This window comes from Nicotiana tomentosiformis, chromosome 11, assembly GCF_000390325.3.
Source record: "Nicotiana tomentosiformis chromosome 11, ASM39032v3, whole genome shotgun sequence".
Classification (NCBI taxonomy): Eukaryota; Viridiplantae; Streptophyta; class Magnoliopsida; order Solanales; family Solanaceae; genus Nicotiana; species Nicotiana tomentosiformis.
The window spans coordinates 95,356,140-95,374,596 of record NC_090822.1 but is presented as its reverse complement, the minus strand read 5'-3'; the positions used below and the strand labels follow the sequence as shown (position 1 = coordinate 95,374,596).

The window sequence follows — 18,457 nt, the reverse complement described above, 5'->3', positions numbered from 1 at the left end:
TGCATTGAATATTCGTACATTAAAGAAAAATATACATATCCATTATAAAGCAGCTATTAAGGAAGATAATGAAACTTTTTATTATTGGGCACATTCAGAGTCTAAGACATATATATATTAGAACTTTATAATAAAGGCACTAGATTCTACATATTTGGTACACATTAACAAAGTTATTTTTAAATGCAAAGAACAAAATATTCCTTTGACATGGTATCAAAGCATCAAGCATCGAGGAATAGATCTTTGATGTCAGTTATTAAAAACATAATAAGATACTTGTTAACACAATATATATCACTTGTTTTGAGAGCCGCAACTGCATAGCCTACGGTTATTTTAATGCTTCTTCATCATCATCACTTAAGGAATTAAAAAATAATATTGAGGGAATGTTTTACAATATGGTAAGAAATCACATGAAATAAGCTCAAACATTATTAACTTCAGACCACTTGCCACAACATGAGGTCCTTCTCCTTTTAAAGCGTTTGGCAGAATCAATTGTAGTTGTTCAATGCACGTTTTAGAATGACTACTTGAAATGGCATACTGTGGCCACCTAAACTTCTCCTACATTTCAAAAGATGTCGCCTCAGTTCCAAGAGTTGAAGAGAATAGACCTTGAATAGACATAAAATTTTGAATTTCTCTTTGCAAACTGTCAGGAGAACATAAAGGTTCTTGAACTAGGAGCAAACAATAAAATAGAAGTGTTAAATAAAGGATATCATGCTGCAAAAAAGAGATGATGCGCCAGAGAAATATAATTTTTTCTGTCACAACCCGCAAAGCCTAGAAAAGCAAAATAAAGAAAAATGACAGAAATTTAGAGCTGAGTTCACAAGAATATCTGTATAAATCTACAAAGAACACATACCTGATTTTTGTACACATTGTAGTTCAAGAAGTCCTCTTTGCAATTACATAAGCTAATGTTGATTTTGACACGTTTGCATAGAGATATAATGTTTTTAGTCAGGGCGCGCAATGTTTTGAAAAGTAGAATGAGAGAAATTCAAAAGTAAGTTAAAAACAATATCTATATAAATCTACAAAGAATCTAAAACTTATTTTCGTATACATTGTAGTTCAAGAAGTTTTCTTTCCAACGGCACAAGCGGATCATAGTTTTGACATGTCAGCACCAAGATATAATTTTTTTTAATCAGGGTGTGCAAAGTTATAAATAGCAGAATATCAGAATTGAGTTCAAAAGTATTTATGTATAAATATATAGGGAATATAGACCTGATTTTTGTATATATTGTAGCCGCAGAAGTTCTGTTTCCAACGGCACAAGCGGATCGGTTTTTCAATTTTTCAGTAGAGAGATAAAAGGTTTTTGGTCAGGGGGCGCAAAGCTGTAAAAAGTAGAATGATAGAAAATCAGAACTGAATAAAAAAGAATATCTGCATAAATCTACAAATAATCTGTAGCTTATTTTTTTTATATATTATAATTTCAGAAGTCCTCTTTATGGTGGCACAAGCGGATAGCGGTTTTGAAGTGCCGGTATAGAGATATAATTGTTTTGGTCAGGAGGCGCAAAATCTGTGAATAGCAGAATACCATAAAATTGATTCAAAAGCATATTTGAATAAATCTAAAAAGAATCTGAACATGATATTTGTATATATTGTAGGTTCAGAAATTCTATTTAATGGCACAAGTGATTTCGACTTCTACCATGATAAATAAAATAATGCATAAAAAATGCATGATCATTCAAAAAGGAAATGCGGAGGTTAGGAAGAACTACAATAAAAATGGAATATGTAAAGTTGGGAGAAGAACTCTCTCTAGCTTAGGGCTCTCGGTGCACGTTAAGATAACATACGCCGACGGTGGTAGCCATGGCCAGAGGACGAGGTCGATCGAAGAAACAACCAATTGTTACAGTAGGGAGCTCGGTAAGTGTTAGGGTAATAGCTGGAACTCTAGAAAATGGAGGCGAACAAAGAATTTCAACACCAGTAGCGACTCATTTTCTAGCTCTTTCACCATTAGCGTCGGTAGTGAAATCGAACCCTAGGGTTAAGAAATTGAACCTCAGCGGAGAACCAAAGACGCAATTGACAGGAAATGAAAGACCACAAGGAAGTACAAACACTAACGATCCAAAGCTTTAAAGATTCAACAAAGGAGAAAGATGAAGCAACAATGAAGCAACAAGTTCCAGAGCCTACTTGGACTGGACTATTCAACCGTAATTGTGCTGCAACTAATGGTATGTCCCTTGATTATATTCTTCCGAAATTGGTTGAGGGATCTATGATTGTTAAGCTTGACAAAGAAGAAACAGAAAAGTAGATTGATAAATGGAAGTTAGCATTAATAGTATATGTAGTGGGAGATACACATGGATATAATTACATGAAGAAGTATGTGTAGCAAAACTGGAATACTGTATCGGAACCTGGAATCTGTTATCACAAGGAGGGATACTATGTTGTTAAATATCAAAGAATAACAGACGTGAATGAAATTCTGTATGCAGGACCTTATAGTATTAACAACAAACCTATGATTTTAAAGCAATGGACTCCAGATTTTGACTTCAATGCACAGTTCCTCACAGAATTGCCTTTATGGGTTAAGTTTCCAAATCTACCCATGATTTATTGGAGCATGGATTCATTGAGTAGTATAGATAGTGCCATTGGTGTTCCTAAATATGCGGATGAATTAACAGCAAAATAGACTAGAATATCAATTGTTCGGATGCTCATAGAAGTTAATGTCACTAAGGCCTTGCCATCTGAAATAACAGTGATGGATCCTTTAGGGAAAACATTCCAGCAGGGAGTGATGTTTGAATGAAAACCTGAATACTGTGAACAATGCTTAATGATAGGGCATAATTGTGATATGCAAAGAATGGATAAATCGTAGAAAGAGGAACCAAAGCAAACTTGGCCAATAGAGAGGAGGAAGTGACCTCAAAAACTGATTTCAATTTGGGTACCAAAGGTAGATACTCGTATGCCAGTTACCTCTACTGGTGAGCAGTAGGGTACTAGCTATGTAGGGGCAGCCAAACAAATACATCAATAAGCAGAAATAATAGTAAATGAAGAGATAGATCCACAAACCAAAGAGAAGCAGTTATTGAAAGGGAAGGCAGCGAAAGAAATAAATGGCAGACCTATGAATAGTGAAAGTTGCTATACCTGTGAGAAATGAGTTTGAAATATTGCAACAAGATGATGATGTGATGGCAGTCTTACTCCCCTCTGATTTAGGAGGGGGATTCATATGCCATCCTTGGTTAGCATGGAATGTGAGGGGGATAAATAAAAGGTATAAACAAAAAGAAATGACTACATACCTTAAAGAGAATAAAGTAAAGTTAGTTGGATTAGTGAAAACAAGAGTCAAAGAGCATAATGCAGGCAAAATTAATAGGAAAATAGCAATTGGATGGGAGTTTGAAGCTAATTATGCAAGTGTAGTTAAAGGAAGAGTTTGGTTACTTTGGGATTGTGTTGTATATCAGATCAAGAGTATACAACAAAATGCTCAATTATTGCACTGTAATGTGGTTAGTAAGAAGCGAGTCATTGATTGTGATATGACAGTGGTGTATGGATATAACACACTAGAAAAGAGATAGAAGTTATGACAACAGTTTGGAGAAATCTCACAGAAGGTATCTAAACCCTGGATTATCTGGGGTGATTTCAATTCCATATTGTGCCCACAGGATATACTATATGATACTACAGTAACTAATATGAAGATAAAGGACTTTGCTGAATGTGTTCAAAACCTGATGCTGAATGAGCTACCATAAAAGGGAGATTACTATACCTGGACAAATAAACAACAAAGTAGAGACAAAATCTGGAGTAGAATTGACAGAGCAATGGGAAATCCAAATTGGATGATGCAGTTTGGACATCTCACTACTGAGTACAGACTGCCTCACATCTCAAATCATAGCCCGATGATGATAAATACTAACCCGAGGGAGACAAAGATCAAGTCACCATTAAAATTCTTTAATGTTTGGTCAACACATGAGAACTTTCCTAAGATAGTGGAGGATTGCTGGACACAAAACCTGCATATTACATGTAGATACAATGAGAAAGATTTGGCTGAAGTAGAAAGACCTATGAGGAATGAAGATTCTAAATGAAACTGAGTTCAAGGGTATTGCTATGAATATTGAACAAGCAAGGGAAGACCTGAAAGAGGTTCAGACCAAGATAAGTGCACATTACACAGATGCACCTACATCAGAAGAGAAGAATATACTATGTCAGCTTGAAAAGTGGTCCTAGATTGAAGAAAGTATTATGCAACAGAAGGCGAGGGCAATGTGGATGAAATTTGGAGACTCTAACACTAGTTACTTCTCAGCAGTCATGAAGGATAGGAAACAGAGGAAACCAATAACAAAGATTGCTTCTCTTGCTGGAAGGAGACTGACTGACTCAATTGTTATTAGGGAAGAGATTACTCAGTTTTAAAAGTCACTCATGGGCACAACAATTCCCAGTGTGGAAACAGTAAATAAGAAGACCATGAGAAGAGGAAAACACCTAAACCATGATCAACAACTTCAGCTATGTGAAACAGTAACAAAACAAGAAATCTATGATGGACTATGCTCTATAGGAGATGACAAAGCACCATAGGTAGATGGATATAATAAAGTATTCTATAAAAAAACATATCCAATTATCAAAAATGAAGTTATAGAAGCAGTAAAAGAGTTATTTATAACATGTACTATGTTCAGAGGCATCAATTGTACTGCAGTAACTTTGATTCCAAAAGTAGTTAATCCTGCAACAATCAAAGAGTATAGGACAATTGCCTGTTGTACTGTTCTCTACAAAATCATTGCTAAATTCTTGGTAGGAAGAATACAAAAGGTTATTGCTAGCATCATCATAGAAACACAAGCTGGATTCATTCCTGGGAGAAACGTTACAGACAATGTGATCTTGGCACATGAATTGGTAAAGACATACACAAGGAAATACATCTCACCAAGATGCATGATCAAAGTAGATATTCAATAAGCCTATGATACAGTAGATTGGAGGTTCCTGAAGCAGATGCTGGAAGAGCTGCACTTCCCTCCAAAGTTTGTTAGATGAGTGATAGAATGCGTGTCAACTGTTAATTACTCCATAGTAATCAATGGAGAACAAACCAAACCATTTGATGCTTCAAGAGGGTTCAGGCAAGGGGATCCAATGTCACCCTTCTTATTTGCCATAGTCATGGAGTACTTAAGCAAAAATATTAGTGAATTGAGAGATGAGAGGCAATTCAAATATCATCCTAAGTGTTGAAAAATGAATATCACTCATTTGAGTTTTGCGTATGACCTACTAATGTTTGCCAATGGAGATCTAACTTTTGTAGGTCTATTGTACAAAAACTTTGGTAACTTCACAGATGATTCTGGTTTACAAGCTAACATGTTAAAGAGTGCTATCTATTTTGGTGGAGTACCAGATCCTCTTAGACATGATATTCAACAACTACTGGGATATGGGCAAAGGGAATTATCTTTTAGGTATTTAGGGATCCTACTGGCTACAAGAAAACTGAAGATGGTAGAATGACAACCATTAATATCCAAGATCACTGCAAGGGTGGCTTCATGGGTAGCAAAGAAGTTGTCATATGCTGGTCGAGTCCAGTTGGTGAAGTTAGTTCTGGTTGGAGTTCAATTTTACTGGGCCCAGCTATTCACAATACCTGCCAAAGTGATGAAGACACATAGAAGCTTACTGCAAAAGCTGTATTTGGTCAGGAGCAAATAAAATAACTAGAAAAGCATTGGTTTCTTGGAGTAAAATGTGTGTGCCAAAGTCAGCTTGAGGTCTTAACCTCACAAATTTGAAGATCTGGAACAAAACAGCTATAGTTAAAACTTGCTGGGAATTATATTGTAAGAAATATACTCTTTGGATCAAATGGATACATGAGTATATAAGAGGGAAGCGATTAACAAATATGCTCATACCCCAGCAAGTAAGTTGGATGGTAAGGAAAATATTCAAGGCAAGAGAGAAATTGAGTAATGTGGAACATAAGTCACCAGGGAGCATGAGCATGATTAGGGCCATCTACGTGAAAATGATAGGAAATCTACCAAAAGTCACCCGGAAGAACCTAATGTGTGGGAATGCAGCAAGACCAAAAGCAGTCTTCATAGTATGGCTTCAATTTAAAGACAGATTACTCACATATACAAGACTAAAAAGCTAGGGTATGCAGATAGATACAAGCTTTCAAATGTGCAAACTAGCAGAGGAAAACAAAGATCACCTATTTGCTGAATGTGAAGTTAACAGACGAGTGTGGAGCAAATTAATGGCATGGATACAAACTGATTGGCCATCAGTGATGTAATGGGGGGCAAATGCAAAGCTGGATAGAATAGAGAACAAGAGGAAAGACAAAACAAGCAAAATTACTGAAGCTGGTATATACAGAGTTCATATATGTAATATGGATTGAACGAAACAACAAAGTTTTTATGCAGAAAGCGAGAACAATTGATGTTGTAGCTAGAGAAATAGCCTATACCTGTCATGTTCGTGTTGCTGACAATCTTAAGATGACTCTACAGAATTTTAGATTTCCTAGTTAAAGTGTATAAGATAGTTTCTATTAATGTGGTGTGTTTGTCATATGAACAGTAGACCGAGCATAAAGTCTAGTTGGATTTGTAAATATTCTATTTGGTAATTAATGAAAGTTGATAGTTACCAAAAAAAAAAAAAAACAAATTGGGAGAACTACATATAAAAAATATTGAGGAAGTTCTAACACCATAATGTTTTTAGCCAAATGACAGGCTTATTTGTATTCATCAAACATGTATTGCTAAATCAATATACCATTTGAGGCTTTTGGAGAATCCATCTTTAATTTACAGTTTAGTTTCAATATAAAAATTCTAAATTAGCATATTGAACAGACAAAAGGTTTTTAATTTCTCTTTGTACAATGTCAGGAGAACATTGAGGTTCTTGAACTGGGAGCAAAAAATAAAATAAAAGTGTTAAATAAAGGATACCATGCTGCAAAAAAGAGACGATGCGCCAGGAAAATATAATTTTTTCGGTCACAACACGCAAAGCTGTGAAAAGCAAAATGAAGAAAAATGTCAGAAATTCAGAGCTGAGTTCATAAGAATAATTTTATAAATATACAAAGAATACAGACCTCATTTTTGTATACATTGTAGTTCAAGAAGTCCTCTTTGAAATTACACAAGAGAATGTTGGTTTTGACATGCCTGCATAGAGATATAACGTTTTTAGTCAGGGCGCGCAATATTTTGAAAAGTAGAATGACATAAATTCAAAAGTTAGTTCAAAAGACTATATATATATATATCTACAAACAATCTAGAAAATATTTTCTTATACATTGTAGTTCAAGAAGTTATCTTTCCAACGGCACAAGGAGATCGTAGTTTTGACATGTCAGCGCCAAGATATAAATGTTTTAATCAGGGTGCGCAAAGTTGTAAATAGCAGAATAACAGAATATCATAATTGAGTTCAAAAGCATTTTTGTATAAATATATAAGGGATATAGACCTGATTTTTGTATATATTGTAGTCCCTGAAGTTCTGTTTCCAACAACACAAGCGGATTAGTTTTTTAATCTGCCAACAAAGGGTTAAATATTTTTTAGTCAGGGCGCGCAAAGCTGTAAAAAATAGAATGGCAGAAAATCAGAACTGAATAAAAAAGAACACTGTATAAATCTACAAATAATATATATCTTATTTTTGTATATATTATTGTTCCAGAAGTTCTCTTTATGACGACATAAGCGGATCGCGGTTTTGAAGTGCCAGTATAGAGATATAAATATTTTAGTCATGAGGCGCAAAAGTTGTGAATAGTAGAATACCATAAAATTAGAATTGAATTCAAAAGCATATCTGAATAAATATAAAACGAATATGAACATGATATTTATATATATTGTAGGTTCAAAAGTTCTATTTTACGGCACAGGTGATTTCGACTTCTACCATGATAAATAAAATAATGCATAAAAAACACATGATCATTCAAAAAAGAAATGAGGAGGTCAGTGAGAACTACAGTAAAAAGGAATATGTAATGTTGGGAGAACTACATATGAAAAAATATTGAGGAAGTTCCAACACCATAATTTCTTAGCCAAATGACATGCTTATTTGTATTCATCAAATATTTATTGCTAAATCAACATACTATTTGAGGCTTTTGGAGAATCCATCTTTAATTTTTACAGTTTAGTTTCAATACATAATTTCTACATTAGAGTACGGATTTACTTGAATTAAAAAAAAAGGTTAAAGCTGTAAGATCTTATATTTTTTATGTTTTCTAAAAGAATTACCATTCTGTATAAATCGCAAGCTTTCCAACACGATGTTCACATGCATTAAGAGTAAGAGCTTCTAAAACACAATTTAATGAAAATTTCATCTTAAGAAAGAAACATGTTTGTTAGGATAAAATTTATCATAGAAACCGTTAAGTCCGAAATACCTACATGCTAACAATCATCTCCTCAGCAACTCTTGTGGCCAAACACAGCAAACCAACAACTGTAGTTGCGATTTTCTCAAGGGGAAGGGTGATCATCGCTAGACCAGTCCAAAGTACATTTGTTGTAGTGGTATGCGCATTGTAGAGTGGTCTAGGAGAAAAAATAAATAAATTCATCAGCATGAGTTGAATGGACATCGAATATTGAAAAGGAAAGATGTAACAAAAGTTTGTATTATTCTACATGCCGAGGCCAATATCTGCCAAGGAGTTGCCTCAGAGTTGCTCTTGTTTCATTGCAACATATGTGGAAATAATTTGGTCCAACTGCATATCTCGTGCAGCTTCAATTGGAAAATAAAAACACTATTAAGTATATCCCGCACAATAGATTTGATATAATATATTAACATATATATAAATATTATGATTTAGATTTCGTAGAGTAGTCTCACGCTAATAATGGTAGAAGGGCTCCAAGTTGCTTTTCCACTAATACTGGAGGCTCTCCTACCCAAGAATGCAAATAAATTCATTAATTTGATGGGAAAAAACTAAGAAATCTGTTAATATATTTCATAGCCATATGCTCTGTCTCAATATGCCTCAAGAGCCTTGCCTCATGAGTCTATTTCTTGGAATGGGAGTACTATATTTTTTTTTCAGTTTTAAAAAAGATCTGCCCAAAAACGTGGGACCAAAGCTGTGAATAACTGAATTGGTAAGTTTTTTTCTATTTTCAATTTTCTTTGAATCTCCAAATTTATTATAGTTTTTCCAAAAAACTTGACACGTGTTGATATTTTATTTTGACACTTGACATAATATCATTGATTTGCCTCTCCTTTTCTGTAACGACCCGACCGGTCGTTTTGAGCTCTAGCGCGTCATTCGGCGATTTGAGACCTTGAGTAGCTTCACTTTAGGTATTATGATGTGTGCGTGTGGTAGGAATTAAACTTCGGGAAGTTCAAAGTTGATTTGGAAAGAAAACAAATCTAACTTCTAATTTTGGTTTTAGGAGCATATCCGGATGTTGATTTGGAGGTCCGTAGGTCATTTTGGCGTCAATTGGCGAAATTTGAAAATTAGATAATTTTTGAAAAATTTGACCGGGAGTGGACTTTTTGATATCATGGTCGGATTTTGATTCAGGGAGTGGGAATAGGTCCGTAATGTCAATTATGACCGGTGTGCAAAATTTGAGGTCAATCGGACTTGATTTGATGGGTTTCGGCGTCGAATGTAGAACTTTGAAGTTCTAAAGTTCATTAAGCTTGATTTGGGGTACGATTCGTAATTTTAGCATTGTTTGAAGTGATTTAAAGGCTCGACTAAGTTCGTATTATGTTTTAGGACTTGTTGGTAGACTTGTTTGAGGTATCGGGGGCCTCAGGGTGGTTTCAGATGGTTAACGGATCAAGTTGAAGCTTAAAGAATGACTGAAGTGCACAAGTTCTGGTGCAATAGCACCTCAGCAAATTTGACCGCAGGTGTGTGACCGCAGAAGTGAGGAAATGGTCACACGTGCAGTTTGGGTGAAGCTGGGCAGTGATCGCAGGTGCGAAGGGTTGTTCACACCTGCGAGGTCGCAGATGCGTAGGGGTATCGCAGGTGCAAGAATGAGAGAGGAAGCCCGGGGGTGCAGGTTCAGAAGTATATTCGCAGATGTGGATGTGCATCTGCGCATGGGAGACCACAGATGCGGAAATGGGCTGGAAGCCCTGGATCGCAGAAGCGATGGAAAATCCGCAAATGCGGTCAAGTGATCCATAGAAGTGAAAACTAGGCAAAACATAAGGGATCGAACTTAGTCTTTTTCCTCATTTTGTTTTGGATTTATGGAGCTCGGTTCTTAGGCGATTTGGAGGAGTTTTCATCATGTAGCACAAGGTAAGTAATTTACCACTTGTTGTGAGCTTAATACATGACTTATATATAGATTTAAGCATGAAAATTTGTAAAAATTGGGATTTTGGTAGAAAACCTAGAAAATTGATATTTTTGGATTTCGACCAAGAAATTGGATATGGATTTAGGGATAAATTATATATTTGAGATAGTAAAGTTATGGGTAAGGTTTATCTTTGAAAATATTTAGAATTCGGGTGCGTGGACCCGATAGGTGACTTTATCGATTTTTCGAGCGGAGTTGAGAATTGTTTAAATTGATTAATTATGGGCGTTAGAGTATATTTTGATTGGTTTGTACCTTATTTGACTAGTTTTAGATCGGTGGGCATCAGTTTGAGGTGTTAGAGAGGTATTAGAGCCGGTTATGGAACTTCGGAGCGAGGTAAGTCTCCTGTCTAATCTTGTGAGGGGAAACTACCCCTAGGTAATATTTATTATTATGTGCAACTAGTTGTGGGTACTACGTATGAGGTAACGAGAGTTCGTACGTAGCTACAACATATTTATGTCCGGGTAGACTTAGGATCTTATCATGTAATATTTGAATTATTTGAACTCATTTTGCTGGCTTAATTAATTGAAGTAATAAATGAAATTGATTTAGAAATAAATATATGTATATCACGCTGAGCCTTAACACTTTCAGTTGTGGGCGAGTTATTTGAGAAACGTTAAAGATTATATCCATTTTGTACTCATGTATGGTATTGTAAATACATGTCTCATAATTCGGTAACTTCCTTCCTTTTCTTGTGGAGCGGGCCGAACACCTCGACAGTATATAGATGCATCTATGGTTCGTGCCGCTTGACTCTTGACAGTGTACACATTATTCTGGATCTGGCCGAACGACCTTGGTAGAATCATGCGTTATATCGCTAGTAGTACGAATATTCACAGGCTAATCTTTCCACTGATGCCCGGAATTTATATGCTATTCCTTATTTATTTGATAATGATACTTGACATTTTCAGAGTTGTTAAGGCAGAATACAAGATTTAGAAATTCTTGCTTTAAAAGAAGTATTTGGAAGATTATGTAACCTACAGATTTACCCCATCATTGCCGTATGCTTCATATCCGTTTATGTTTTATTATATTATTTTATTGGACCTTTAGTAAGTGTCGATGTCGATCCCTCGTCACTACTTCTCCGAGGTTAGGCTAGATACTTACTGGGTACGTATTGATTTACGTACTCATGATGCACTTCTGCATTAAATGTGCAGGATCTAACACGTTCATTTGAGGAGACTTTATGTGAGCTGTATTCCAGGCTACGCATCGCAATCCATAAAGTCTCCATTGTACTGTTTATTTTATTCTGTCTTACTACATTCGGGATAGATGTTGTATTATTATTATACTCCTTAGAAAATGCTCATGTACTTGTGACACCGGATTTTGGGGGTTCCTACTGGTTGTTCGTTATTGTAGTTCACGTAGATATTATCTTTTGCCCTAGAAATTCCATTTTATATTATTTAAGTAATAAAGATTATGATCTCGAAAGTAATGAAATGAGTAAATAAATTGATAAATCAACTTTGGCTTGCCTGATGGCAGCGTTAGGCACCATCACGACCTATAATGGATTTTTGGTTGTGACAACTTGGTATCAGAGAATTAGGTTCACTTAGGTATCACGAGTCATGAGCAAGTCTAGCAGAGTCTTGCAGATCGGTGCGGAGATGTATGTACTTCTTTTCGAGTAGCTACAGGGTTGTTAGGAGCATTTCCTTTCTTGATTTCCTCATCACTCTTATATTTGAATATTTCATTAAGAATTTAAGATAATATAATACAATGAAGATGGAAAAAAATTTTACTTATAATTTGCAAGTTCTTTTTTTATTTCAAACTTGCAAATTAAAGTTTATATTTAATAACAACTAAATTAACGAAAAAGAGTAAATTCAAAGTTTAATTATTAAATATAAATCTAGAACTTCAAAGGTTTTGCATATGAACTTCTTGGCCATCTTCTGCCTTAGTAAGTTCTTCATAATCAATATGAACTTCTTGGCCATCTTCTGGAGTGTTAAATTCAGATGGGTGACCATGTGTTAATATATCTCCAAGTTCCTCGTCTTCTTGTTTATCAACATCTTCACGTCCCCGATTTCTTCGTTCCGATCTAATTCAATCTCTGAAACATATTAAAACTTCCAAAGCATTGGATCCCAATGAGTGCCGGATGTCTCCTAGTTGTTGTCTTGCTTGACTAAATGCACTCTTTGATGCAACAGTTGAAATTAACACATTCGGCACGTCCCGAGCCATAGTGGAAAGAACATGAAATTGATTTTCATTCTCATGCCACCATCCCAACGGTGAAAATTCCTTATTGCGAGGCTCTTATTGCTTTTGTAAGTAGAATTGAAGTTCATCAATGTTCCTGTTACTGGTTTGAGTGAAAGGAAACGTAGCCCAAATATTATAACCATCAAGACTTTCATCTTCATCCATATTAGCAGATGCAGTAGAAGTAGTACAATGCATAGTGGGATTAATATTGCCTACATTAATAGCATCATCATTAATTATATTTGTATAATAATTATATAATTATTGTAAATAATCATTTAGTTTGTTCATACAACAATATATATCTGGGGTTTCAGTTGGTCCAATCTCCATATAACTATATAAAACATTGATTTATTGGTGACAATTAGATATCTTTATAGAAGGATTTAAAACAACACCAATTAAGTAAATCGGAGGAATTGAAAAGAAATATTTTTTGAATCAGTACAATGCACATTAGCAACTTCAGTTATCGGTAATCTATATTTGTAACAACATTTTAAAAATAAGTATGTATAATTCCATCTAGTAACAATTTCATCTGGCATGAATCTGTGTTTAAAGTTATGCTCCGTACACTTAGTCTTAAATTTCCTAATTCTAGATTGTCTATTATTTTCTTGAATAATACCCACTTCTCTTCTAACATGAGTAATCTCAGTCGAAAATAAATCAAGACCACTTTTAACGATTAGATTATAAACATGGCATGCACACCTAACATAAAAAATTTCGTCTAGTGGTGGTTTCAAATGCAGTCTTAGTACTGAAATAGCGGTATTATTGTTAGAAGCATTATCAAAATACATACACAATACTTTTTTATTAAGATTATAAAATTCAACAACTTCGCAAATAGTAGTACTTATAAAAATAGCAGTATGACTTTCATCTTCATCATATTTAAAAGCAATAATCATTTTTACATACAATAATTATTATCTATCCAATGACATGTAATTGTCAAATAATCATTTACATTTACAGCATGGCAAATATCAGAAGTTAGAGAAACTCTACAAGGAAGGTGGTCAAATAAATAACGTATGTATGTCTGATATTGTCCATGAAATCTAAATATATCAGATCTACAAGTACTTCTAGGGATACCTTTAAATAAGGGATTATAAATCCTTTGAATATACATAGTCAGATATGATGAAGAAGCAAAAGAAAAAGGTAGACAACCCAAAGCAATCATTTTTGCTAACTCCTCACGATCCTTCATTTTATCATATTTTATAAGTCCTCCAGTACTATGGTTTAGAGTTCCTTGATTTTCATATAAATCATAGCCCCTATACTATAGGATGAGTAATTTTCAAATGTCTACTAAGTGTTCCAGCCCCCCCTAAACTTCCTCCAGTCTTATGTTTAAAATCATCTTTATAAAGTTTGCATCTAACTCTATCAGAATTCTCTATTTCGTCAAAATATTTCCAAACTTTACTTCTTTTCCTCCGATTAGTAGTCGGGGCCACAAATGGTCTACTACTAGTGCCACGACCACCACCCCTACTACCAACTCCAACACTACTATGTATAAGTGGTGTCTCATCTTCAATTTCTTATTCATTATCTTCTATATTGAAATCTTCATATAATTGTTCATAATTTATATTATTATCAAATGATGTTTCAATAACATGTGTAGAGTCATTTAAATTACTACTAGATGTTGAAGTAGTACCTCTTTTTTTATTTCCCTGATTACCCCGATTAACAACCTTATTACAAACTCTTTTTGTAGCATTAAACATATTGTGAAAATGTAACTACTAACAAAAATTAAATATGCAAATAAAATAGTAAATAAGAGAAAGAGTTAGAGGGAATGTACCGAATTCCGAAATAAGTTGAACACTTGATGATTTTCGCAACTCCAATATTACCATGAAGAAACGCCAATTGTTCAAAGTTCAAAGTTCAAACTTCAAATAATACAATAAATTAAATTCCAAAATAAATGAAAGCCAAATACTTGATTGCAATTTAGGTGAAGAATGAGAGAATAACAATTGAGATTTGAGTTTGAGAAATGAGAGATGAGTGAAGAAATGAAGAAGAGAGGGGGTGTATTTATAGTTTTTCAATGGTCTAAATTAGTAATTACTAAAAGTGTTATTTTGTTTTTAAAAATATTGCCCCAAAAAGGGCCATTCTTGCAATAATTCCGTTGGGCAACGGTCAAATTTGAAGTTGACCATTGCCAACGGTCAAATTTAATTTTTTTTAAAAATAAAATAAATTCAAAATAGCCGTTGAATCGGCACGGGCCGGTTAACCGGTTCAACAGAAATATTAGTACACCGGTTTCGACCGGTCCGATTAACCCAAATGTCTTTTATACGGACCAACCCCCTACCCCAGCCCACCCGACCCCCTAACTACCGATCCGGGCCGGTCAGAAAATGGGTCAATCCGGACCGTTACACATGTTTAGAATGAACTTAATGTAGATATCCATTCCACAACAAGCTCATCTAAATCCAAAATGTATTAAAAATAAAAATAGCACGGGCTAACCAGTTTTCGAACTGATAACTTAAAAATAATCAGCATTTGTAAAGTAATTAAAATATACTCACTATTTTATGAGGGGATAAATCTGGATAAAAATACGCTAACTGAAATACGGAAAGTTCTAGCATGCTGGATTTTGAAGCTCCTACGTATAAACGTCTAGCATATTATATTGGAACTCCAATACATAAGAAATTCCAGCACATTATGTTGGAATCTCATATATAAAAAAAATTCAAACTCCAGTATATTATGCTCGAATTGTTTCAGACTTTTTAAGGATGTTTTTGTTCAAATTTTGTCTTCACATGAAAAAGTGGTTAAATTTCGATTATTTTTAAAACTCTAGCTATTTTTCAATTACCAATTGTATATCAGGCTATTTCTGATTTTTCCTCCAAAAAATGGAAGTCAAACTCTAGTTGAGAAAAGACAAACACTAGCAAGATCATAACTAGGGGTGTACATGGACCGGGTTGGTTCGATTTTTATCACAACCAAATCAAACCAACTATATCGGTTTGGATTGGTTCGGTTTTGCCGGATTTTTCGAATTTTTTTGTTGCATAAATATTATCTCAATCTTACTTTGTTAAATTTTTTATAAGTAAATATATATTTAGTAAAAATTGAAAAAATTGAGAAACGTATGATCTATTAACATATTCTTATGGGAGAATTTTTTTAGTAACATATGATAGTTATGTTTTTAGTCGTCTGACAATATATAATTTTTCGTTGATGTACACTTTCAAGGTTAACTAGATTTAATAATTAAACATAAAATCAATATAATACCATATAACAATATGTTCTATTAAATTTTAAATTATCAAAATACCACTTCAAATTCAAAAAAGATATAAGAATGTAATAGATCTTGACATATGAATATGGAAGAATAAAGAGATTGACACATTTCACCAACACTTGATAGGAAAGTGATCATACAACCAATTATTCAAAGCTAATAAAGACAGAGCACTTCATATTTTGCTAAATATTACATCCCATAACAGAATCTTAAATGTCACGACCCAAAATCTAACCATGGTCGTGATGGCGCCTATCGTGTTACAAGGCAAGCCTATTTCCCAAAATATTACTACTAAATCGATTATAAGAATTTAATAAAACACTTCCAACATTTGAATTTTTCATAAACTAAATCAACTTTAAATATAATTATAGAAACTACGGAAACGAGCCCCAAACATCGGGGTATCACTAAGTCATGAGCATTTAAAACTATGAACTAAGATATATAAACTGTCTAACTGTCCAAAAGAAGAAATGACAAGAGGAGTAATAAGGTCCTGCGGACGCTAACAACTACCTTGCAGTCTCCAAAGATAGCCGGCTTGAACTCAACGATCGCCGCCTTCTAACTCACATGGATCTGCACATAAAGTGCAGGGTGTAGTATGAGTACAACCGACTCAATAGTAACAGAAATAACTAAGAAACTGAGCAGTAGTGACGAGCTAAGCAGAATAATCCAATTAATATTTCCACAATTAAGTACAAACAATAGTAGACAGGTAATTTCATAAATCAGTAAGACTACAAGGAAAATTAACAGGTAAATGCAGCAACAACAAAAGTAAATGCAACCTCACAGCAATGTCACTCCATCACTCAGCACTCGCACTCAGCACTCAACGCTTTGCGCTCACTGTGGGTGTGTACAGACTCCAGAGGGGCTCCCAAAGCCCAAGCGCTAAACACATACAAATCACTTGCCATCATATCAATACCTGGATCCGCATAGTCAACTCACGTGCTATGCGGACAACTCACGCGCTATGGTATCAATACCTGAACCCGCACGGTCAGCTCACGTGCTATGCGGACAGTTCACACGCTATGGTATTAATATCCTCACAACCAGACCCTCGGCCTCACTCAGTCATGTACCTCTCCAGCCTCACAATGCACCACAAATAAGGGGACACATCCCACATCAAGTATCACAACATATCAACAAAATAATAGAGACTGAGGTAAACATGTACAATAATTTCTATGACTGAGTACAAATAACGTGAGCATGAATGAAGCCTAAACATGATCTCTAACGTGAAGGCAGACAAGTTCACCAACAAGTACATGCATAAACACAGATAATGGTTATTAGGCCTCACAGCCTCATGGGACGGACCAAGTCTCAATCCCTCAAGGTATACACCCACACGCCCGTCACCTAGCGTGGGTATCACCTCCAAACAATCATGTGATGTCAAATCTCCGGGTTTATACCCTCAAAGCCAGAGTTAAAACTGTTACTTACCTCAACAACGTAAAATCCTACTCCGGGATGCCCTCGTCTCTGGACTCGGTCTCCAAACACTCCGAATCTAACCAAAAATCAGAATAGTACTATCAACATAGTCTAAAGAATCGAATTCCATAATAAAAACTACATAAATATGCCAAAAACCTGAAATCGGCCAAAACCCGACCCCCATGCCCACGTCTCGGAACCAGTCAACAATGGACAAACATCTCGGAACCAGTCAACAATGGAAATATCAAAAACTTTGCCCTCTCCCGAGTCTAACCATATAAAATTTATCAAAATCGGACTCCGTTTGGTCCCTCAAATCCCTACCTAAAACTCTTCAAAATTCAAACCCTAACTCCCTCAATTTCATTTTGAAATCATAAATCAACTCCCAAAAATGAAGATGGTTTCATGAAATATAACTAAAACCGAGTAGAGAACACTTACCTCAATCCCTATGGTGAAAATCGCCTCCAAAATCGCCCTAATCCGATCTCCCCAACTCAAAATATGACCAAATGAACAAACCCTTATTTTATATATTTTTCTGCCAAATATTCTGCCTCGTTGCTCGTGTTAACGATCCCAAAACTCACTTTTTATGCCTCCAATGGATTCCTTATGAAATTCTAGTCAAGTTAGACTTTTGAATCACTCAATTTGACCTTATAATGAAGGAAATATATAGGTTTTAATATTTGTAAATAGTGCAGATTTTTAAATACACCGTTAATGACAATTTCGTAATTAATCTGAATTATCTGACAACCTAATTCTTAGTAAAATGACCATAAAATCCTCATACGATGTCCACATTTGACGATTCTTTTTGTTACGGATCCATAATTACGATACGGATCTAATTCTTCAATCAAAAAGGAAATCGGAGCTAATT

General features: G+C 34.8%; 1 long non-coding RNA gene across 1 annotated transcript; it reads right to left on the bottom strand.

Annotated features, from left to right (window-relative positions):
* Positions 1-337: 337 nt before the first annotated feature.
* LOC117281602 (uncharacterized) lies at positions 338-8,692 on the bottom strand. The gene is made up of 2 exons (XR_004512236.2): positions 8,535-8,692; positions 338-573 (listed from the first exon to the last, which is right to left on the bottom strand). It is a non-coding gene; the product is annotated as an uncharacterized lncRNA (long non-coding RNA).
* Between the last annotated feature and the right edge of the window lie 9,765 nt (positions 8,693-18,457).